Source organism: Anopheles coustani, chromosome 3 (genome assembly GCF_943734705.1).
Source record: "Anopheles coustani chromosome 3, idAnoCousDA_361_x.2, whole genome shotgun sequence".
Taxonomy (NCBI): Eukaryota; Metazoa; Arthropoda; class Insecta; order Diptera; family Culicidae; genus Anopheles; species Anopheles coustani.
Window position 1 is genome coordinate 63,096,106 of NC_071288.1, and position 26,387 is coordinate 63,122,492.

General features: G+C 42.0%; 2 pseudogenes; both read right to left on the reverse strand.

The window, feature by feature from the left end:
- LOC131264906 (uncharacterized) overlaps positions 1-17,483 on the reverse strand; it is a 46,554-nt pseudogene extending 29,071 nt beyond the window's left edge.
- A 963-nt stretch (positions 17,484-18,446) lies between these two features.
- Positions 18,447-19,140, reverse strand: LOC131264917 (uncharacterized; annotated as a pseudogene).
- Positions 19,141-26,387: the final 7,247 nt, after the last annotated feature.

Below are 26,387 nucleotides of genomic sequence, written 5' to 3' on the forward strand. Positions count from 1 at the left end.
GTAAATTTGCAACGCGTACCAATCAGACCATCAGCTGAGTTGATGCAGATGCTAAATTATTTAAGCGAATTTTTTGTAAGTAATCCATTGTGAATTCTTTTTTGTCAATTTTGTTAATTTCAACATAATAATAAGAAATAATAAAAAATCTATGCACAACACACCTTGACGCACATTCTTTCACCATTGTAACAAAGAAACCTTTACTGTTGCCTAAAGGTCAAGATGAACGAAAAATGTTCAGTCGTCTGCCGAGAATCAAACTAGAAACAAGTGTTTTCTTATTGTTTTACGCTACAGAAGAATTCATAGCAACACAACGACCGTCCCACCAACCAACGATCCGGTCACTTGCAGGAACATCATTCCATAGAAACTCTCAGCATATCACACAACAACACCACGAGAAAAATAAAACAAATCAGCTTACCGAATCGATCGTTTCTCCAGCATCTATTGACTCTGCCACAAAACTCATTGCATCAAATGCAAACCAAGATGGCTTATATATTTGGCTTGCGGCTAAACATAATGTTTTGAAAACAACGGTCCGATCGGGCAGTTAAAAGTTTACCGGTTGGGTAGTAGTAGTGGTGATAAGCCGCGTTCGCTAGCTGGTCAAGGACCGTAGGGTCGATCCAAGAAAGAGACGACCAGCTGACGCACGCGGCTGAAAAGAAGATAAAAGGGACTCCAGCTCGGGAAAACGGGACTCTTTTTCGGTTCAGAACAGAAGCAAACACATGTAAATTTTTTAACATTCATTGTCACCACTCATTTTCGCTTGAAATAAAATAAATTAGAGTAGAGAATAAGTGTTTAAAAAACGTGTGAGAGAAAGAAAGTAGGAATCGAACCGAAAACTGTTGCAGGACGCAACACATACAAATTCAAATAAACGTAAGCAAAGTAATACTAACATTTTAAGAATGTATTATATCACAATCGTTTTCCTACCTGCTCCAGTTTGGCGAGATTCAATAACCTTCTTTCTGTTATTGCGATATTGGGCACGTAGATGTTTCTATTTGGTTTTAAGCATGGAAACATCTAGTCCCATATCCTCGCCAATCGAGCGCCAAGCATGGTCCTGTTTTGTACTATTTTTATAGTTTTCGTCCTGTTTACTCCATAGTACAGGACGCCTATGGATCTGCTCAATAAGATTAAGCGTCCCTTCTTCGGAGAAAACATTCTAAAAAGAAACATAATTTAGAAAAAGTTTCAATGATACCACAAACGACCAGCAAGTTGTATCGAGTACAATTATCCAGCTAAACTGCAAACTACAACTAGCCGAACAACACCTTCGAGTTGAGCGAAGGTCCACACTTGTTCTTTCTCTGGTTTTATAAAAAAAAAACTTGTCCGACCCGTGCAACGCCGAGCACCTTCGTTTCCTGGGGAAGCGCCTTCAGCGATAAAAAAAGAACTAATCTTGGATATCCAGGAAAAAGCCTGTCCGATCCGAGTTAATCTGAAGACGCAGCACCAAGTTTAAGTTTGGCGGAAGTTTCTGGGTTGACCAATCTTTGCGTGGTCAAATCAACCAACGGCGGATCCCACATCCCATTTGTTCCACAACAGTTGGGTTTGTAAATATGATACTCACGCTCAGGGTTGGCTCCTTCTTCCGCGGAGTAAGCATTCGGTTGTTTTCCATCTGAACACATTGTAAAGTAAAATGTTAGTATTTTATTTTCATATTTCATAGGTGAAACTTACTTTTAATAATAATCGACACAATCTGTTAATCACCTAAACACGAATAAACAAAAACATGCCGATGTCAACAGTCGATTTGACATTAGTGCTTGTCAAGAGTTTCCTACCACCCACTAGTCAATTTAGCCGTTACCATATAAGTTTTCCCACCCCCGATCCCTCTTGGCCCATACTTCGGTCTTTGCACACAAGATGTCGAGTATGCCATCTCTTTTCAGTATGTAGCTTGTCATCGTCTGTCTCGCTCATCTGCATAAATCAACGTTCTGTTCGATCCAACCCGGGGGGTATAAACGTAACTTCCCGTGTCTGGATACAGCGATTCAAAAATTTGTCTGTATTAGTGGAACCGTGCGTGGAAAGAAAGGCAGTGAGCAAATGACAAGTTCGAGAAGCCGGATCAGTATCACAACAAGAAGTGAGTTGAACACACGCGAAAGCAAAGCTAATCGTGGTATTTGTTTTAGTTTCTGCGGATCTGTAATTTCTTTTAGTGATTCCAGAACATTGTTATCTTCAGTTCGATGGAGACACTCAACTGTAAAATGTAAGGAAAGCAGCATCTCAGGAAGCCGACAAAGTGACCGGGGAATCTACATCCGAGGCAGCTAAGTCGGAGTCGGAAGTTCCGACGCAATCAGTGTCGCCAATCCTGAACCTTGTTAAAAAGGGTAAGCAGTAGCATTTCTGTGAGTGCATCCGCTAGTCTTTGAGATTTTTTTCAATGTAACGGTTTTAATTTTTTCGGCGATTTTGTGAGATGGCCAAGTGGAACTGAGGCCAACCTCGTTCTGGGCGCCCCCCAACTTCAAAAACGGACGAAAATGTTCCAAAAATCAACAATATTCTGCCTGAATGTTATTATCCCTTGCGAAATTTTTCACTGTCTCAGTTTTATGGAATGCAACATTGTCCATTATGATCAAAGGTTGCGTGATGTCATTCAATGGAAATCCTGCTTCTAGCCTTTCTAGAAATTCTAAGAAGATTGATTCATTGAATGCACCATCAGTAGCTCCAAATGCAACGATGCCATTCCTTGTCTACCCACAACATGCGGATATGTTTCGCGTTCTTAATCCAGCAATTACATGAGTAGCCGGTTTTCCGACTACGGCACGTCCCCGTTTGGCACGCATGGAAACGTTAAACCCAACTTCATCTAGGAACATGAAGTTGGATTCGTTCAGTTCCTCTTGCCATTCGCAAAACCTATGTGTAAAATCTTTTCTTCCTTCGATATTTGTAGGAACATTTCGTCGTGCTGCTCTGCATTCAGTTTCTTTGGGTGGTCCCCTCCTCGTTTTGCTATGTTGTCTATTACCTCACCTTGTTTAAGGTACTGGTGCACAATTCTACTAACGGTTTGTGCATTCAGAGACATGATATTGCCTATCTCGGTGACTCTGTATTGCTCGTTGTAAAGTTTAACTAGATGTTTTTTTTTCCTCCAAAGAAATTACTCTCCGTCCGAGCATGTTTATTTTATGTTATTTGTTCCTAGAATGCTGAAAGTAATAGTGAAAGATTTAGCAATAACTAAAGTTGCAAAGAGACACCCGCATGCTGTTGTTGTTTTGAAGGTATTTGTGAAAGTTTCTTACACTTCGAAAATAATCCTCTGATCCACCGCTGTTGCTGGCTTCTGGTCCACTGGTACTGCTGACTATAAATTATTTAAAAATGCAATTTGTTGACTTCTGGTAAACTGATGTTGCTGACTCCAAATGTTTTAAACATGTAATATTCTAACCGTCGCTCCAGAATGTTCGAGTAAACAAAATAGATTGTCATTTGACATCATAGTTTTGGCAAGGTTGCCAGACGTCAATAAATTTGCGTGCCATTGACGGTTGATACAAAGTGCTCGCGCGATTCCCCTCAGCTACCGCGGTTTGCAATTATATGCCCGCGGATATCCCTCTACCGGTTCAGGCAATCCCCCTAGCACGTTCATGAATCCCTGTACCGATTGGGTCCTGCCATTGTATGGCTGCAGACCCTGTAAATTGTTTATGGATTTGCTCGGGTTTTGGCCACTGTATCATGGCAAATAATTTTTGATTGACGAAAATTAGAATAAGCTTTTCGAAGTAAATACATTAAGTTAGTAAATACAATACGCTCCATCCTTTCTTTCCTTTCTATCCATACATATTTTTGAGCCCTTTAAATGTTACCGTTGCCCATTACCCAAATAAAAAATGTTGTTGTAGTTTACTATAATTAAATTAAATTGTATTTCGTTGAAATTTCACTAGAATGTTTAATTTGGTTTGTTTTTAACTTATTTGTTTTTGCTTGCATCTTTTCTTCTCTTTTTGCAAGTTTTTTCGCTTCCCTGAGTACTTTTGCTTTTTGGCGTTTCCAGCCTTTAGCCAGCCGACAATACTGGGAAATTCCGCATTTTAAAATGTATATGCTTATTGCTTCTGCTAGGTGCGGGAGGCAATATAACATCTTTCAGAGAAATATTTTCCTTGTTTTGCTCCGTTAAAAAATCCTCGCCGATCCGTTCAACCCGTAGCTGATCCTCTTCCCAAGCTCTTCGTAAGCTGGGGCTGGTCACTGCATTGCTGAATCACCTCTTTGATTCGACCAATTACATAAAAGTCCTCTTCTGGATCTTCTGTCCCAGGATTCCTCGATTTTTCAATAAACCTGGTTGTATTCCTGGCATAGTTAATTGAAGCATTTACATATGGTTCAATCAATTCCTTGTAGAAAAACTTGATGCACCTTTCATTAAGCGATAACGTGGTAACATCTCCTTTGATTTTCCGCAGAGTTTCTTCTCCAATTATGTCCAACGTGTGTACCAGTTTTGAAAATGGGATGGAAATGGTATCAACAGGTATGTTATTTTAAGAATCCGACATCAAATTATGAGAAAGTGAATGTTGGGACCTTCCAGTGAGTGGGTCACACAAGTGTTACAACGGAGGCTGGCTTGATCGTATGCCGTTTTTAATAGCTTCCTTTAAACTTGCAACAAAATATTTGAGGGTAAAATTTACACTAGGGTGGTAGTAATGCCAGTTTTCTAAAGCAGTTCGCCAAGCATCTTTCAAAGGTTTGAAAACGGCTGCGTCAGCAGGTTGTGTAATGTGGGTAGTATTTGGATACAAGGATATTAATATTATGCCCAACGATTAGCAAAGAACAGCAACTTCTACAGACTTGTGGGAGACGTGACCATCAACAAACAAAATTATCGGAAATTTCACACTTCGCTTAACTATAGAAGGGTAGAACACTTTTTTAATGTATTCTCGAAAATTAGGCGAGTCCATCCAGCCACGTTCACTTTGGCCAATACACCATGAGGACGGAAATCCTTGAATTACGTCTTTCCGTGTTTCCGGATGGCAGAATTACACGGGGATCTACAACAAATCCACCAGCAGCAAAGGAAAACAAACGAAACACTGCGTGATCCTTTCATAGCAAGCACTTCTTTCGTTTTCGGATGTATGAAAAAGGAAGTTTCGTCACCATTGAAAACTCTTGTTGGATCATTCAAAATATATACTAAATTACTATCGGTCAACCATTTCTTCAATTATATAAACCATCCTCTGCTTCTCTCACACGGGCACTTGTAGATGAAACCGCTTCTGGTTTTCGAAATGAAATCTTGGGGTTACTTCTCAAAAACGCTGGCAGCCATGCTCATCCTAAAAACTAAATAATAGTTGCTGTTGCAATATGAACATTGTATACAAAATATCCATGTACCCACCTGGACGATCATTTTAAAATGGAGTCGCCCTCGTATTTGCGCCTTAATATTCGGCAACCTTATTTAAAAGAAGGCTCCGTATGGCCGGAAACCGTCACTGCTGCATCTGGACTATCCAGTTTGCTATGTTGTTCTCTTCTTCTTGGGTCAGTATAGATTTCGGTCCCTGAATTCTTCCTAACTGCCACTGAGAACTCAAACGATACCGACAAGTCGACCGCGGTATTTTGAAACGCTGGCAGGCGTCGCGCAAACTAATTTCTTTACTTTCTACGACCTTAATACAGGCCATTAAGGCTTTCTCGTCGTAGCGTTTTCTTTTGGAATAGTTCATTGCAATTGTTTTCAAAATAACGATCAGGTGTTTCAATAACGTTCTCTTTCGCTTCTCGATTTGCTACTGCCTGCATTTGGCAATTTGACCATAGTCAGTTTATATATTGTGGTTTGTTACCAGGATTACTTAACACTAGACAGGTTGCGACAAGTAGAACATTTTTACCGGTTGACGATAAAAAAATGAAAGAAAAATTTGACAAACAAGTTGGAATGGTTTGTTGCGCTGCTATTTTCAATGAAAGAAGGCTTTAACCAGGTTATTAAAGTTAGCAGAACTCGAAATCTATTGAACACTATCTTTGAGTACCGGTGTGCCTGTAGCCGGGCTAAATCCTCGATAAACTTCGTAAACGATTTTTAATGGGGACGTAGAAATGGATGAAGTTCATATCATTCTTCAAGATCAACTCATTGTACATATTGGGTCCTTCCTCCGATTCTACGATTTAGAGCAATGTTGTTTCTCACATCTTACGCTTATCACAACCTATATTTCGGTCTGAAACTGCCTCATGATGGATGGCTTAAGTGATATTATCTTTAATATTGTTTCAGTTAACCTGAATGCAATATCAAATCAAACCAAACTTGACGCACTGACCAACTTTACTCGGACAGCCGACGTGGATATTATATTTCTACAAGAAGTATATAATCCTGACATGACAATCCCTGGTTTCAACGTACTGACAAACGTTGATGAAGCCAGGAGGGGGACAGCGATCGCTTTGCGCGAGCGCCTAAAATTTTCTCACGTCGAACGCAGTTTAGACTCACGTTTGATCTGCGTTCGGCTTGAGAATACCGCCACCCTATGCAATGTTTACGCTCCATCCGGAAGCCAGCGCAGGGCAGAGCGGGAGGATTTTTTCACTCGAACATTGCCTTTCTATCTGCGGAATGCACGGGAACCCGTCATTCTAGCAGGAGATTTCAACTGTGTGCTGAAATCGAAAGATGCGACGGGCGTTGGAAACTTCAGCCCCGCGCTTCAAAATGCCGTAGATACCATAGGTTTGTGTGATAGTTGGGAAGCTCTCAAAGGCAACAATGTTGAGTTTTCATACATCACATGTGGTTCGGGCTCGCGCATCGATCGCTGCTACGTGTCTGCGTCTGTACAGACACAACTCAAGACAACAGCGATGCACGTACTCTCCTTCTCAGACCACAAGGCATTGACGGTGAGGATTATTCTTCCGTCTCTCCCGGTGCCGCGAGGAAATGGATACTGTCAAATACGGCCACACATTTTATCTGATGAGGTTATGGCCGAGTTTGAATGTAGATGGACTCGTGGGTTCCTCAGCGCAGGGGCTACGACTCCTGGATGACCTGGTGGATGGAGTGGGTCAAACCCAGGATCGTTTCGTTTTTTCGTTGGAAGACCAACGAGAAGTACAAGGACTTCCGTCTGCACCACTCCATTCTATATGCTCAGCTTAAAACCTCATATGATCGATACCTAAGCGCCCTGACGAGCTGGCAACCATTAAGCTGGTGAAGGGAAGAATGCTCTCCTTGCAGAGGCGTTTTTCCCAACACTTCACCAAAATAAATGAGACCCTCGTCGATGGTGAACGAGTTTCCACCTTCCAATTGGGAGAACGGAAGAAGAAACAAACCGTCATTGACAAATTACAGACTGACAACGGAACCACACTCACCGTGAAGGAAGAGATCGCCGAGTATTTGTACACACAGTACAAAGACTTATACTCGGCCGACAGTACAAGTAACAGACAAATGGACGACTTAAATCCCTCCTTTTCTCCACAACGGACGATCCCGGAAGACTGTGACGCCAACAATGACTGCATGGCTGCACGCTCAGTGAAATCTTCGATGCAGTCAAAAAATCGGCACCTCGGAAGTCGCCAGGCCCGGACGGAATTCCCAGGGAGTTCTATCTCCGCGCGTTTCACATAGTGGGATGGGAGCTAGGGTACGTCCTCAACGAGGCCCTTCACGGGGAATTTCCTCGAAGCTTCGTCGACGGCGTCATAGTGCTTGGGAGAAAGAAGGAAACTGGGAGAGCAATGCCCTCTTTTCGTCCGCTTTCTCTCTTTAACACAGATTACAAGCTGCTGGCGAGAATTTTGAAGTTACGGGTCGGTGGAATCATCGACAAGTGGCAGATAATTTCCCCAGCTCAAAAATGCAGCAACAAGCCGCAAAACATATTTCAAGCTGTTCTCTCGGTTAAGGAGAGAATTATGGATCTGAAGAGGAGGAAGAAAAGTGGCAAGCTCGTTTCCTTTGACCTCTCGCAGGCGTTTGATCGCGTCGACCGAGGCTTCCTGTGGACGACCATGACCTCCCTGGGATTCAATCCCCGGCTGGTTGGACTTCTCAGGTCTATTGGAGAGCGGTCTTTTTCCCGTCTGCTGGTAAATGGCCAGCTGTCCTCTTCCTTCCCCATCCAACGTTCCGTCAGACCGGTCGACCCTCTTTCCATGCATCTGTTTGTCCTCTACCTTCATCCCCTTATCACTGAGCTCGAAAGCATTTGCTGCGATCAGGATGACCTGATCAATGCATATGCTGACGATGTCTCAGTGATCACTTCTTCCTCATCCAACATCGAGCGGGTCAGAGACGCGTTCGAGGGGTTCGGACTATGCTCAGGGGCCAGACTGAACGTGGGGAAGACCATCGCGATCGACATCGGACACGTGACGCCAGCAACCAGGATCCACGTCCCATGGTTACACACCGTGGAGCGTCTCCGACTCCTAGGGATCCTGTTCTCGAACAACATCCGCGAGGCCATGGCGCACAACTGGGACGTGGTGATCCAAAAGTTCCGGCAGTTGGTCTGGCTTCATCGTGTGAGAGACCTGAACCTGGCCCAAAAGGTGCTACTGCTCAACACCTTTCTGCTCCCCAGGCTGTGGTTTGTCGCGTCGGTATGTGGCGCTCGGCAGCAAGACGTGGCAAAGGTCTCTCACATGATTGGATCACTGCTGTGGAACGGCTCTGGAGGCATCCGCGTACCTCTTCACCAGCTGGCATTACCACGAGACCGCGGTGGTCTAAACCTCCACATCCCCTCAATCACTACACAAGCACTACTTACAAACCGGTACCTTGCGGAGCAGGGTTGCTTGGTGATCGGGTCCGAGCACATCGCCAATGCTGGGAACCCACCCGACACCAACTCCGTCCCGTCGTCCTACCCTTGCCTCCGCAAGGTTATCCAGCATCTGGCGTACGTACCAGAAACTCTGCGACGAGCGCCAACAACACGTGGTCTGCGACGCGCAGCAACAAACGCCCTTCCGGACCCAAGGGTGGCTGGAGCTTCCCCACATACGCTGTGGAGAAGAGTGTGGGGAAACATAAGCTCGATGAGGCTGACGTCAGCACAACGCTCCGCCCTATATCTGCTGTCAAACGGGAAGTTGCGACACCGGGAGCATCTATTCCGTACCGGCAGAGCCGACACACCATCATGCCCGTTTTGTCCTGCTGTTGAGACCCTGGAACACAAGTTTGCAGCATGGCCTCGCGTTGCTTTTGCGTGGGACATCCTGCAGACGCGACTGCAACAAGTTGCTCCAGGGTACCAGTTTAGTTTCGTTGATTTGCACTGGCCCGCTCTAAACAGAATAAGAGCGGGTACACGTAGTGCAATACTCTCTGTCTTTGCAAACTACATCATCCACATCACTGGAAACAATGATGCTGCGATTGATGTAGATGTCCTTACATGTTCCCTGTAAAAGCTTTCTGTATGTAAAATCATGCTTTTGTTTCTCATCATGCTGCTTGTCCAACAAGTAAAATTGTTAAACAGTACGTAAGGAAAAACTGTTGTACTAGCGTAAATAAATACCATTTTATAAAAAAAAAAAAAGTGATCCGAGCAAACCAAAAGAATATTAAAAGACAAGCATTTTTATGCGAGCCACTAAATAATCTCCATCGTTCGTGCAAACCACAACAACACCACCGTTATTTTGACAGACAAATTGTAAACAAGATATTCAAAATGGGTCCGAGCAAAACTGCTCTGTCGGAACCTATCTAGTGTTTAGTAACCTTGTTTGTTACAATGACACTTTCTGTCCGCCATTTTGTTCACCTACCCCTTTAACTATAAAGCAAGCCGTAGACGTTGCGAACTTGTACGCGCGAACAATTTGACAACCAGGCATTGCCTATGATAAGGAAAGGAAAGGAAGATGTAAGAGGATATCTTCCTTTCCTTTCCTTATCATAGGCAATGCCTGGTTGTCAAATTGTTCGCGCGTACAAGTTCGCAACGTCTACGGCTTGCTTTAACATAGGCAATGCCTGCTTGCCAAATTGTTCGCGCGTACAAGTTCGCAACGTCTACGGCTTGCTTAACTCGGGGTCCACACTACAGCGCGACGTCGCCTGACAGGAGCTGAACTCCATATAAAAAAAAACCTTACGCGATGTCGCGCGAATCGCGCTAGATTCTTTTTGCACGGAGTTCAGCGCCTGTCAGGCGACGTCGCCTTACGCGACGGTGCAGTCTGGAAAGCGTGTAACACGTGGTCCACACTACTGCGCGACGTCGCCTGACAGGAGCTGAACTCCATATAAAAAAAACCTTGCGCTATGTCGCGCGAATCGCGCTAGATTTTTTTTGCATGGAGTTCAGCGCCTGTCAGGCGACGCGACGGTGCAGTCTGGAAAGCGTGTAAGACAAAAAATAAAAGCATAGAAACTTGTTTTATAACTTTTCCTATAGACAGGCGTTAAAAGATAAAATATCCTTAATTTTGTGCGTGAAAAAAATGTCCTACAAGTATAAATCACCTGCTTGTATAGTTTTTTAAAGTGAGATATTCGTCACGGGACACTGTTCTTGGTCTACATGGTGTCTGACAATCATCTGTCAAAATAATAAGTCACAGCAATTTCCTGTCAGTTTGAAACCAGATTTCCTTGCATCTATTTTGGCCCACTTTTGTATCGAAATTAAAATTATTTCTCGTGCTCAAAAAGTTCAAGTAACGATTTGATAATTCCTAAAAACACTCAAAGCATTGAAGCGATAGCTTCGTAGTATTAAGCGATTTTCTCGAAAAATATTGACCCTCAAATTTAACAAGAATAAATTGACCTAAACACTAAAAAATATGTTAGGCCGCAATTTTATTTGAAATCATTGTAATAATTGATCCGGGCACGACCGGTTCCGATTTTCTTTCGACTAGTATTTTTAAAGTGAGGATTTGAATTTTTGTTTGTTTTTGATCAGCTAGTATAAAATATTTTTAAAATATGGAATTAGAAGATGATTTGTTGCTAATGACAGTGGCGGCTTTGTTTGCAACTGAGCCGCAAAGAAAAAGACGATCGATGTGGTCGAAAAGTATGTTTATAAAGCACAGTGTGCTTTCGCATACAAATATGATGGAGGAGCTTAGATTGGAACCAAATGATTGGTTGAATTTTGCCCGTATGGACCAAGATTCATACCTTTGGCTGCAGCAGGAGGTTACACCGTATATTGTTAAACTAGATACGGTAATGAGGTCAGCGGTAACACCTCACGAGCGGCTCAGTGCAACATTGCGATACTTAATAAGCGGTAGTTCGTATCAATGTTTAAGATTTCAAACGGCGATTTCGCAACCACTATTATTATCAATTATTCCGGAAACATACACGATGATAGCCGTGAGCCAAGGTTTTGAAAGGTTATATGAAGGTAATTTGTAATGGTTTGCGGTTTTTTATTGCATTTCAAAGCTCAAACAATATAATTTTTCAGCTTCCGTCGAACCAAACTGAATGGAAACGTATTGGGCAGGCGTTCAACGATAAGTGGCAGTTTCCAAATTGTCTTGGGGCTGTAGATGGTAAACATGTAAGAATAATTCCTCCAGCAGGAAGTGGGTCGAATTATTTTAACTATAAGAAATACCATAGTGTTGTGTTGAAGGCTGTGGCAGATGCCGAATACAATATTGCTATGTGTGACGTAGGAGTCCCAGGAAGCAATCCGGACGCCGGTTGCATGCAACAGACAAAATTTTATCAACTGTTGCTGTCGCATAAGTTAAATTTGCCTGATGACGAAAACCCTCCCAATAGTGCAACATCACTTCCTTTTGTTTTTATTGGCGATGAAGCATTCAGTTTAAGAAATAATAGGTGGAATCGCATACGAATTTGTTTAATTTTTAACCATGGCTTAAATCAAGCGATGGTCTATTTTAGCCGCTCGAATTTGGTATCGCGTACTGTTTCAATTGACCATGGTTAAATGTTAAATTGTTTGTAATCAAAGCGCAAAGTAGGCTTTGTATCAAAATTGCATCCAATGGTTTAAAATGTTATTCTGAACGTTTTCAAATCAATTTTTAATAAAAAAACAACTTCTTTGTTTTTCTTTATTGTTTAAAATTTTCTCTAGTTGTTTTCTTGGCATTGGTACATTTTAATTAACTACAAATGAAAAAATAACAACACGATATGGAATACCTGTGAAATCTTTTACCTTGTGTAATTCGAATAAACATTGGCCATTCTGCCATTTGCTTCGGTTTGTGTACAAGTGGTGGGAAATTTTACAACGGGAATTAATGCAAAATAAATCATCTGCCACTAATTCATGCCACAGAAACTATTCTAGTGGATTTCCATATCGTAGAAAATTATATCGACTGATTCGTATCGAAGCAAGGCATTTGGCTCAACTGAAAACTGCATTCAAATTATAAGAAAATGCTAAAATATATTACGTACATATCTCTCAAATTTCCGTTTCCTCTTTTTTTCAGAAAAATTAGATGGAATACGCCATTTTTTGCCTTCGTTCATACAACCGGATATGGTCCGGTTCGCTGAAGACTGGGAATACCCAATTTGGTTTAGCCCCATAATCCATCCAACTGTTTAAAAAAAAAACTCACGTGCTTTCGATTAGCTAATAAATATGTAAAAGATGCACGTTGACTAGTCCTAACCATAGTAACTTAGGTGTTAAATTGCCGAATGTTCTTTAAACACTCGTTTGTAACCGGTATTTATTTGTATTTTTACTTTTTTATTAAACCTTTTTCATCCATTCCAATGTTAAGAATGTATATTATTGTGCCTAGTTTCACAAAAATATCGACTTCCTTATTGATATTTTGCAATAAAATATCTTGCGCGGAAGATTTGTTTATTGAACAACTACCCTAGACACATCGTATAATAAACCATCGTCAACGCTGAAGTCAGAGCGTATGCGATGCCAGAAACCATGGTTTATTATACTGCTCGAAACTTTTACCCGCAGAACCCTAGGGTGCGTGACAATCGTTTGTTTAGTTTTAAACCATGGTTTAATTTGACACAAATGAATGACAAATGAACGCGTTTCATCCAAAATGAACGCTAGACGGCAGATTAAACCATGGTTAAATAAACAAATCCGTATGCGATTCCACCTAATGTTTTAAAGCCATTTAACCGTAAACAACTAGACAGTGATAAAAAAGTGTTTAACAACCGGCTGCCTCGAGACCGTAGGGTTGTAGAAAATGTTTTTGGAATCCTTTGTTTGCGATTCCAATTATTTCAATCTCCAATTCAAATTAAAAAAGTAGAAAATATCAATATAGTAATTATAACATGTTGTTATAGGGGGTCTGCGACAGCCGAGCGGTAGCGCCGGTTAGAAAATCGGCCCATGAGCGCCGTGGCTCACCATCTCGACGGCGTGGGTTCGAATCCCAACCGAGACCGGACCCCTCCCCTGTACGAGAGGACTGACTATCCACGTACAACAGGGAAATAAGTCTCGTAAGCCCTTAACGGGCAGGTATGACCAAGAGGTCGTTACGCCAAGAAGAAGAAGAAGAACATGTTGTTATTTACATAATTTTCTTAGAAGTAGGTCTAATTATTATGTACAGTTGGTCTCCGCAGTACGCGAATGTTTGGGACCGAACGCAATGGCATATATCGAATTTTCGCATATTGCGGATTTCCTCTGCCATATCGTGTATACCTCATATTGAAGAGTTGACACTGAGGGGAACCGCTTATTTAACATATCTTCTATCCAAGTCACTATTAATTGTTCCATTTCTCCTATTGTTTCATTATATCTCTGTTAGAAAGTGCATATTAAAAACTTCATTCTACCAAAACAAAGTAAAATCGACTAATCAGAACTCAAGCAATGCTATCAGCTGTCAGTTGTAAAAAATCGCGTTTTGCGAATTCGCGTATATCGAGTATAGCGTACTGCTGGGACCAACAGTAGGGCAGTAGAGGTTAGAAAGCCACGAGTAGTTAGGAACTTCTGATGCTACAACAGCAACAGATTTAGGAAGATTGCAAAATAGCAATAGTACCAATTCACTATCAGAAGCGAAGGCAGTTCGCATGAAATATGTACAATATTTCAACACTGATGGTCAAGTAGAATGGCTGGACGAAGCCGTTCAAAGGGTTTTCTACGGATGAGTGTTTTGTATGATTAGTTAATTATAAGTGTTAAGTTAAGTGTTATGTTAAGTTCAGTCATGTTAGTTAAGTACATTATATTTACCTTTTCTTATGTTATGCAAATGGTTTACTAATTACAGTTACTCTTCTTCCAACATAAGCTCCATAAATAAAATGAATTAAATTGGTTGAAAACTTGAATTCTAATAGACATCATTTTTACCGACGAACGTCCATTAGCAGTTTCTTTGCATACGGGAGCATGTTCGTTGGAACTAGTGTTGGGTCAAGTATAGCTTTTCAGTGAGCGGAGCGAAGGCTCACGCTCACCGTGGTGAGCGATGAGCGAGGGGTAGCTCCATAGTGAGCGAATTGCGATTCGACGAGCGCGCGAGCGTAAGGAGCCCGCGAGCCTCTTGCACACCTGAGCAATGCCTGCCAAGGTAATACCAAAGCAATACTTGACAACCTCTGTTTTTCTGTCAGAATAGCTTGCCTTGGCATTGCTCATGTGTGAAGTATCACCGCAAGCTGTCGACAAGTTGGCGACGACAACATTGTTTACAACAAGCAATAAACTTGGAAAGTGTTTTGATATTACTAACGCTAATTCGTCGTGTACAGTATGATGGAAGCAAAAAACTTGGAAAGTATTACTAACGCTAATTCGTCGTGTACGAAATCAACGAAAACCTCGACGTGTGTGGGTACGAAACTATTTCCTCGAGCGCCGAGAGTTTGGAAACCGTATGCTCGAGGAAATGTTCCAAGAGGGTCTGCAACATGATATGCGTGCCAATTTTTTGCGCATGAATGAAATTGATTTCGAATATTTTTGCTCGATAATTGAACCGCGAATTGAAAGACAAAATACATTTATGCGCCAAGCGATCACCAGCAAAGAAAGATTGGCCATAACGATGAGATTTCTTGCCACTGGGGAATCCTACACAAGCCTAGCAGCATTATTCAGGGTATGTAATGAATCAAAGGAATTATTGAGTGCAGTATTAAGCGTGTATCAAACAGTACATGTTCGCAAATTGATTCCAGTTTTCGTTACAAACATGTGCATCTTTCACATGAATGCTTGTTTTGTTTTCATCACGTATGCATATATTTTTCAATCGCTTAATATACTGATGTTCATTCGGCCAATGTTCGTTTTATTGAGCACGCTAGAAGAACAGCCACATTCAATACGTTTTCACACTCAATTGGCCAGCGTGTACTGTAGTGATATATGGAGAAAAGATATTAATGGACTTAAACGTGCAGGTGGCGCCGTCGACAATATCAGGAATTGTGCCGGAAGTCTGCGATAACATAATAAAAATGTTGAAAAATTATATTAAGGTATGTTTGCATTAACTAAGTAAAAGAAACCCAACACTCGTTTCGAACGGAAATTTAATTCATCTTTTATTTGGTGGCATATAGTTCATTTTTTAGCCCCCTGGATAAATAACATTGAGATCAAAAAGTAATATATATTGCTGTTTTATCACATGCTATCACATGGAAGTTGGAAGTTATAAAAAATGTAAAAAAAAGGTATTAGAATTATGATTATAATAAATATGTACATTTTATCACGGTTCAGAAGCTTCAGCTTCTTCTTCGATCACTTCGAAAATTCTTCTTATAAAAAATTTAAAAACGACACCCGTCCTCCTTATAGAAAATGTAAAAAATAGGTATTAGGATTATAATGATATGTACATATTATCACGGATCGCAAGCTTCGGCCTCTTCTTCGATCACTTCAAAAATTCTTCTTATTACCCTCGTCCGGTGACGACCGCTGAACTGCTCCAATTCTTTTGCGATATGCCTGCCAATGTTGCTGCAGGAACTTTCCTCCTCTTTATTGCTTGCATCAATTTTTTTTCCAATTTGTCTAGTAACGTCACAAGCAGATTGTCTACTTCGGACACAATGGAAGCTTTTCTTCTTTTTGGTGGGCGTTGCGTTTGGGGTTCTGGCTCAATAATCGGTGTGCTAGGTGATTCAGTTATGACTGAATCACAAGCCATAAAAGATTCACCTTCGATTATTTCTGCCACCGGTTCCATGTAGTGGAGATCATTTTCTGGAAGCTAAAAAATGAACAAACATTATTTTTTTGGTTTTTAATAAGTGATTTAACTAATATGTCTACTATTTCCAGTTTCCCAACACTGCAACAGAGTGGCGTGAAATTGCACGAGGTTTCGAAACCATATGGAACTTTCCACATGCCATCGGAGCCATAGACGGAAAACATGTACAAATAATAGCTCCGCGAAACAGTGGCACCGAATACTACAATTATAAAGGAACATACAGCATAGTGCTGCTAGCAATAGTGGATGCAAATTATAATTTTTTATTTGCTGATGTTGGCTGCCAAGGAAAAGTGTCTGATGGTGGCGTTTTTGCAAACAGCATTATCAAAAGGAAATTCGAAGCTCGTTCTTTGAATGTTCCGGAAGCAGAAGTATTACGACCACCGTATTCCATGAGAGTTCCATACTTCCTTCTTGGAGACAAGGCATTCGCTCTCACGGAGTATTGTCTCCGGCCATTCGGTGGATTTCCACCAGAAGGATCTCCTGAACGGACTTTTAATTATAGACATTCCAGAGCTCGTCGCACCGTGGAGAACGTATTTGGAATTCTCAGCAATCGATTCAGAGTGCTGAGAAAACCGATGGAACTAGCCCCAGAAAAGGCTGAAAAAGTGGTACTGGCAGCTGTTTGTTTACACAACTTTCTAAGGGCACGATCTTCGCGTTCCATATACTCCCCTGCAAGCCTGACGGACCGCATAGCAAATGAAGATGTTATACCGGGCTCGTGGCGATCAGATAATACCTCATCTACTATACTTCCACTTCAAGACGTTCGAATTAGGCCCACAAGATACATGCAAGATGTGAGGCTACATCTGGCAAGAGATTTCTCAATGAACAATCATTTGAGATAGCGAAATTTTTATGAATATAATACTCACCGTGTTTACTGTCCTTCGCGGTTTATTTATAGACTTCATAAATTGCATTGCCTCGAATGCAAACCATGTTGGCTGCAGGACATCATAAGTAGCTATAAATGGATACCCAAAAATACATACAATATAATACGTTGTAGAATGTTTTTACAATCGCCAAGAAGAATGAACTATTACCTGATCCGGTTACCATTGTTTTATCCACGTCGTCTCGTAATTTTCTGTAATATGTTTTCAATGATTTCCATTTTTTCATTGCTACGTCAGCAGTGGTATCGAATTCCCTGGCAATTTGGTCCCAACGATCCTTTTTCATCAAAGTATTTTTGAAAGAGGTGTGCCTTTCGTTCCACAGGCATTGGTTCTCACAAACAAGGCTTATGAACAATAATACTTGCTCGTCATCATCAATCGGCTGAAATTAGATAGTAGTATTGTAAAAAAATGTCGATGCAACGCATAAGTAGTCAAAAAACCGGAATTTTTCTTATACCTCGTACAAGACCGAAATTAATAATACTTACTTTATTCCTATTCTGTTGGGTACTCATTTTTTCACTAAAAACAAACAACACATACAGAAATATAAACTTGAGAATATATTATACTGTTACTAATCGCTCACCGTTTATTTTGATCCGCACACGTAAAATTGTGGTTTGAATATGAACGGTAGACTGGTTTGTTTACCTTTTTCGTACTAGATGGTCATGAAATGTCAAATGTTGGCGAGGTTGCAACCAAAATTTTTTGGTTGAGCAAGATTTGGTTCCAAATTTTTCCGACAGGTGGCGATACCATAGAATCTGCATATTGGCAGTGAAAGTTGGCGCCAACATTGGCAATATGTGCAAGAACTTTTACAAACTGGCGAAGTATGCGTGTATTGAGTTACTCAAGTCTTTTGTCCACCGTGTGCGCATGTATCGATCTACGCTTGGTTGTTTTTTTCGTGTAACGGTAACGACGAAACAATCGAGAAAAGGAAATGCTAAAATAATGCAATGGTATTCGTGGTGATCGGTGATGAAAATGTATTTGCCCATCGCTTCGTGTACTTCATGTGCTCGTGCGCTCTTTACGCTCGCGGGCTCCTTGGGCTCGCGGGCTCGCGGGCTCCTTGCGCTCGCGGGCTCGTTTCGCTAGCGCGAATCGCTCGCTGCGGAGCTGCCTGATTTTAAGTAAGGAGCGCACTGAGCGTGCTCAGTAAGGTGAGCGGAACGATTAAGGTAGCTCTTTCGCTCGCGACCCAACACTAGTTGGAACCATGTTTAACTCCGTATGCAAAGCTTGGATAAAACCTGATGTGTCTGTTCTGAGCGTTTGTGTTGGCGGATTTTCAAGACGGTCAGCGACTAGCTTCAACACTTTTCATCTCAATGATCTATCATCCTCTACCGACTTTCGCTTCCGCGATGGTCCTGGTTTGTTATTGGTCAATTCAACACTGTTGTCGAGGTTCTCGTCGAGGTTCTCGTCGAGATACTCCTCGAGGTACTCTTCTTCAGTTGCTTCTATACCGGCTAGCCAAAATCAAACAAAGACATGTTCGTTTATCAAAAATCGTTCAACTTCAAGCAATCTTACTAAGTACCAATGGTACCAATAGTACTAAAAGCAACAATTACCAATATATTTCATAAATACTAAAATTTGTGCTCACCTCCACTTCGTCATCACTTTCAATATTAGATACACGAGGGGCGTCGCAGCTATCTCCTAGAAAAACCATTTGGTCATAGTACCAAAGTTTTGGTACATGCACCTCGCTGCTCCCTGCCCCACTGCGTTTGCTTTGCAAAACCTTTGCATGGGCTGTTGAAAATGCTTTGCGAAGAGTTGTTATTTTGTTTTTGACTGACTCTATTGTGCAATCAGTTTTATATTGTTTCAATACAACTAGGGTAAGTGCACCCATAGTGGAGCTAGTACCAATAGTGGTTGTAGTGGAATAAAATCCTAGCTCTACGCCGATATATATACAATGGAGTTATTTGTTCTTCTATGAAATGTTCTTTGATCTTCTGTGGAGTGTTTAAAAGATGAACCATCTCATTCCGTAATATAGAAGCTCCAAAATTCATATTTTCAAAACAGGTTGTCCCAACATGCTGCATTCCTTAAGAATCTATAACGAATATCATGATTTCCTTAAGGCTATAAATCACTGTAAAATCATTAAAACCATATGATTTCGCTACTGACATACCCCAATATAATTGATTTATACGAACTTAGTGCATTTTAGCATAATTTTATTATATTTTCATAGTTTTTACCATAGTGCCACTATAGGCACAAAAACCAGAGCTGTTCCTATAGTAGCCATAGATTTTTAGTATAAGTATATTTTAGTTTTATTCCGGTTTTGGCCAATATAATCAGGTAAATTTAGTGATTTTATTCTGTTTCTACAAAATAAACAAAGCGGAACTGGAGAGAAGGCTCAGCAGAAGAAGCAGAGGAAAGAAAAAAGAAAGCGGACGAAGGATACGCTATAAAGCATATATGTACTATAGTTTGAGCTGTAATATTCAGAGCATTTTTTTTGAATTAAAATTGGACATATTTCGGTAAAACAATACAGTCTTTTCAATGACAACGCATTGGTCAAGGAGTATTTTACCGTTCTGTTTGAAATATGCTTCAAAAATAAGTAATAGTCAAAATATATTCAAGTTTTTCGTACTACAACCACTATAGGAACACGATACCACAACTATAGGAACCATACCACCATAATAGGAGCAATCGACTAGGAAGAAAAATACGCTTTTTTTCGTGTATTTTGAATAGTTTACGGTGAAAATAGATGTTTTTCAGAAGAAAAGGCATGTTTCGATCATAATTGATTCAAATATGTAGAATATTGTGTTCTTAACACTCGTAAATTACACCTAATTGGTATTTACATTACTAAGTGCACCACTATTGGTACAGTTACCCTAGTAGGTCTTCATAAGCCGCCTGCTTAATATGTGTATTTTTATAGGGTAAGTGCACCCATAGTGGAGCTAGTACCAATAGTGGTGTTAGTGGAATAAAATCCTAGCTCTACGCCGATATATATACAATGGAGTTATTTGTTCTTCTATGAAATGTTCTTTGATCTTCTGCGGATTGTTCAAAAGGTGAACCATTTCATTCCGTAATATAGAAGCTCCAAAATTCATATTTTCAAAACAGGTTTTCCCAACATGCTGCATTCCTTAAGAATCTATAACGAATATCATGATTTCCCTAAGGCTATAAATCACTGCAAAATCATCAAAACTATATGATTTCGCTACTTACATACTCCAATATAATTGATTTACACGAACTTAGTGCATTTTAGCATAATTTTATTATATTTTCATAGTTTTTACCATAGTGCCACTATAGGCAAAAAAACCAGAGTTGTTCCTATAGTAGCCATAGATTTTTTCACAAGTATATTTTAGTTTTATTCCGGTTTTTGACCAATATAATCAGGTAAATTTAGTGATTTTATTCTGTTTCTACAAAATAAACAATGAGGAACTGGAGAGAAGGCTCAGCAGAAGAAGCAGAGGAAAGAAAAAAGAAAGCGGATGAAGGATACGCTATAAAGCATATACTATAGTTTTAGCTGTAATATTCTGAGCATTTTTTAATGAATTCAAATTGGACATATTTCGGTAAAACAATACAGTCCTTTCAATGACAACGCATTGATCAAGGAGTATTTTACCGTTCTGTTTGAAATATGCTTCAAAAATAAGTAATAGTCAAAATATATTCAAGTTTTTCGTACTACCACCACTATAGGAACACAATACCACAACTATAGGAACCATACCATCATAATAGGAACAACCGACTAGGAAGAAAAATACGCTTTTTTTTCGTGTATTTTGTATGTTTTACGGTGAAAATAGATGTTTATCAGAAGAAAAGTCATGTTTCGATCATAATTGATTTAAATATGTAGAACTAGCTTGACGCCCCGGCGTTGCTCGGTGACGAAGGGATTGAGAAAAGAATTATGGTTTTACTCTTTACTTGAAAGTTTGAATTAATTTATTAGTTACAATAACGGCAAATTTAAATGTATGAAATCTCATGAATTTCCCCGTGATGTATAAACCTTAGGGTAACTATGTTAGATACACCTTGACATTTGTTTACATGCTTGTTTTGTTAGTGTTAGTAAAACTGAGTTTAAATTGTAAAATTTAGATAATTTTATCAAAAAATAGTGATCAAGCAAACCTTCAACAACATCTGCAGTACTTAAACTTAATGTGTGAAAAGATTCAGAAGCGACTGTTCAGTATTGGTCGAGTTTTTAGTGTACACAGAACTCCATACATAAAAAAAAGCTAAAATATGTAGTAGATATTGTGTTCTTAACACTCATTAATAACACCTAATTGGTATTTACATTACTAAGTGCACCACTATTGGTACAGTTACCCTAGTTAGCTAAATTTCAAAGTTTCAAAAAAAGTTAAAAGTTAAATCATAATCTTTCGGCGTTATTGATTTTCAGATACGATTTTACAGAGATACACAGAATTGATACGTTTATGTGTTAACATAAACACGTTAAGCACTGCTTGCCTTCTGCCGGCGATTCGTAGCAGACCATCGACGGCGAGCTAGCAGTGCTTGCACGTTCAATCATGTCCGAAAAAACCGTTGAAAAGAGGCAAGTTTTAAACATGGAACAGATCAAATGACAGAAAGCAAGGACACTTTGAACTGCCTGGAACTGGAAGGCAGTTTGAACTGCCGTCCCTGGTCCATGGTGATGAATGCCGGTACTCCGAAGCGGGCTGAAGAGGCCGGAGGCGGCAATTGATGCCGTTATGTCCGCCTACGGGATGGCTTCATGCCGACAGGTGTAGCGGTTGATGACGGTGAGTTTTATAAGGCACGAGAGCATCGCCATCGGCCTATATGACTTGTGGTTTGATGCCGGTTTACCAGACTTCTCCCCCCCCCTCCCCCCCCCCCCCCCCCCACCCCCCGGGTCTGGCAAGTTACGAAGCAGCTTGCTTCCAACCTTGTCCAAACCGGGTGAGGAATTTTTGCTCGAAAAGAGAGCCATCGGGTCTTCTGCCAGCACAGTATAAATGTTTGCAGTACACCGGGCACACTGCAACCTCATGCCACTCGTCGTTGCAATGCGAGCATTTTTGAGTTTGAGCTATGCAATCCGTGGGCCGGTGCGCAAACAGAAAAAGTATACACCAATTGCCACGTCAAATAACAAAATACCGCCACAGATAACAGATCAATGTGCAAGATTGTCCCAAGGAGCTTTGACCTCGACCGTCCACTACTAGAAAAGACGCTCTCAAATGAGACACGTCTGCTCTCGTCCGAGGCTTGTGGCAGACTGAGAATCCATTAATATGTTAATGTTGGCAAGTAAACACATGCTGACAAGTAAACAGCATACATGCTGACACACAAGGTGGGTTCTAAGGGAGGTAAGCTCAAAGGCCTGGTCGTGGCAGCCATTTTGAAATTAATTTTTGACGATCGTTTCTGGTTTAACGGATAACGACACGTTAGCGAGCTGCCAGTTGATACGGTTTTCGGAAGACTCTGCCCTCATTAGCCACAGCTTTACTGAGGCACAGTTCCATCTACGATATATTGCAAAGTCATCTAGTAAATGAGGTTGAACGAGATGGGAAAAGCGGTTTGCTTGTCTAAAGGCACATATGTTAACACTTTGTTGCTACATTTTTATACGAAACGTGTTTGTTTGGGGGTCCGCGACAGCCGAGCGGTAGCGCCGGTTAGAAAAATCGGCCCATGAGCGCCGAGGCTCAGCACCTCGACAGCGTGGGTTCGAATCCCACCCGAGACCGGACCCTCCCCTGTACGAGAGGACTGACTATCCACGTACAACAGGGAAACAAGTCTCGTAAGCCCTTAACGGGCAGGCATGACCAAGAGGTCGTTACGCCAAGAAGAAGAAGAAGAAGTGTTTGTTAAAACGACAGTATCTTCTTCATATCGCATTTTTCTCATTCCATAAGTTATTTTTGCAAAACACAGCTGAACAGGATAAATACGGCATTTTTACGCTTTCGGAAAGAACTTTAGAAACAAAAACTGGCAAATTGTAAACATAAACAAAACCCGGAACGATTGTCAAATTTTTCCTTTATTTTTCTAAAAAAATCAAGGCGATTTGTTCGGGATGAACCCACCTGGATACGGGTTCAAAGTACTAACGGTCACGGGGTCAGCCCTGCGATGAGTACTGAACCTGTGGTCACAGCTTTCCGCATGCGGTTGCGTTTTAGATCTGTCAAACGAGCACAGCTTTTGTGCCAAAAATAATACTTTAATGTTTGTGGTTGGTGTACCACTTATATGAGCATACAATCTCATTAAAGTCTACTAGGAACAATATTTACTGTTGACATATAAAAACGCATACCCACGCTCCACCACACAGACATCCTGGCATTTAAAATTAAATTCGCTTGGATGTTTGTTTATTTATTTAATATTGTTTTCCTCAAGGGCTTTACAATAGATTGCTTACACGGAACGGATAGGGATAGGTGAGAGGATAACGTAAGGAGGAAGAGTCACAGGCACAGGTGAGGGACGGTCACATGGGATGGGACAAGAGGCGAGAACGGAAACTGGCGATGGACATGCTATGGTCGAACAGATCACTTACAGCATTGAAGGCACGCAGGGCTCGCAACCATGGGTCGCACTGAGCGAACAATGAACGTCGGGTGGGGATGAACAGGGGAGGGCGCTCGCGAAGTTGGTAATAAGGAGCATAGAGAGGGATTTCCGCAAGCAGGGAAGGGGAGTCGATAAAAGGATATTGGCAATAAACAAAGCGCGGGCCCTACGATGACGGTCTCCAAGCAAATCTAGCCCCAGAAGTAGGCACCGCACTGGGTAGGGAGGAATGGCAGCACTGGGGTCATTCAAAAGACGCCTCACGGCGAGCCGAGTGAACTTCCTCTGCACCCTCTCCAACCTATCCAGCGCCGAGACACCAGCGGGAGACCAGATGACAACCGTAATCCAGGATGGGACGCACCCAGCAGCAATATAGTGCCCGTAGGCACAGGGGATCACGGATCTCGGAGGCCATACGACTAATCAGGCCTAGAATCCTGTTCGCGCGCTCTATCACCGAGTCGAGGTGTGGCGCAAAAGACAAGCGGTAAGCAAGCCACACCCCCAGATCTTTAACAACCGATACAGGCGGAAGCGACGAGCCATTCAGGGAATAGTTGTGTATCAGAGTGTTCTGTGAGCAGCTGAACGAGATTACACAACATTTCGGGACACAGAGAACAAGGCCAGTGGAAATGCACCAAGTTGAAAAATCATCAGCGAAACGTTGCAAGGAGAGGAGATCATTTGACGAGGATACAGGAAGATATAGCTTGATATCATCCGCATACATGAGGCAACCACCAGGTGGAAGAACTCTAGCACAGTCGGCGATGAAAAGCGAGAAAAGGAGAGGGCTCAGGACGCTTCCCTCAGGTACACCCGACAGCCCAATGAATGGATCGGAGAGGGCTCCTAACTCTGTAGGTCCTATTTGCTAAAAAGGATCGGAGCCAGAGAAGGAGAGACCCCCCAAAACCCATCCGTTCGAGCTTGGCAAGGAGCAGCCTGTGCCACAAGCAGTCAAAGGCTGCCTTGAAGTCGGTGTAAATAACATCAACCTGTTTCCCGGCAGCAACGTGCGGATACAGGTCGAGCATAAGGAACATAAGGTTCGAAACAGTGGAGCGTTTGGGCATGAAACCATGCTGGGCCGGAGGGATCAGAGAGTAAACAGAGGGGAGAACGGAGGAATGGACGATAGATTCGAGGTCTTTAGAGACAGCACAAATGAGGGAGATGCCTCGATAATTGGAAGGAGTGGAAAGGCAGTTACTCTTGTGAATCGGAGTCATCCAGGCAGACTGCCACATGGTGGGAAAAACCCCGTCCCTGATCGACCTAGAGTATAGGCGAGTAAGAACCGGGGCCAAGGCCCGACCACCATGGATGAGAACCAAAGAGGGAATACCGTCAGGACCGGGAGAGAAGGAGCATTTCAGCTGGTTGATGGCAGTGAGAACCGAGGCCTCGCTGATCTCAATAGTGCACAAGTTGACTGCGTCACAAGGAGTGAAAGCTAGTCCATCGGTGAGAGACGCGGAAGAGCTGGCGGTGACAACAAAGAGTCCGGCAAAATGTCTAGATATACCTACCCCCCGATGGCAACTGTCAAAAATTGACAGCTGGCGAGACAAGTGGCAGTAGAGGTTAGAAAGCCACGAGGAACGCACGCGCCATCAAGACGAAGTACAATAAAGTTTTGCATTCATTATTAAAACCGCCCTTATCCCATTTCTTACATGGGGGATCGTCCGGGATAGGGCAAAACAATACAGTGAACGCGGAATAACTAGTGAAAAGAAAATAAATGACGACAATCGAAGAATTGTGTGAGGACTTCAGTAAGGTCGGGCTCATGCGTAAGTGTGAGCAGCTAGGAGTGCCGACGACTGGTGGAAAACGTGAGATGGCTCAGCGGATCCTGATTCATCAATCGGAAGCTGAAATTCTTGCAAATGACGGCGAACAGAATCAGATGCGGCATCACGACGACGGTGTGAGCGAGAACGACGCCTCGCACACACATAACGACGACGGTGCGAATGAGAACGACGCCTCATACACTCATGGCGACGATGGCGGTGCACGCGCGAAGCGGTCACGCAAGCGCAACGACCAAAAAAGCGAACATGCGGATGATGGTAGTGACCACGACGACGACGATGATGACGACGATGATGACGACGATGACGACGACTATGAGGATGACGATGAGGACGAAGAACTGTTCCAGACGGCGATTCGAGTTTCAACCCCAAAGGCGACGAAGAAACGGAATGTCCAACGAACATCGATGGTGTATTCTTTTCGCGATATGGAAGAAAGTATCGACAATTTTGGTGCTGATGACGGTGAAGACGTACGGTCATGGCTTCATCGGGCATGGAGTTCATCGGGCCAAGTCGCAGACCAACCTCTTCCCGCCCTGCAGTAAAATTTGCAAGGTGCCCCTAGAGTTTTAATTTTGATTTTTCTTGGGAAAAGAACAGCGAAAGGCCGGGACAGGTGCATCAACAAGCAAGCTACATACAG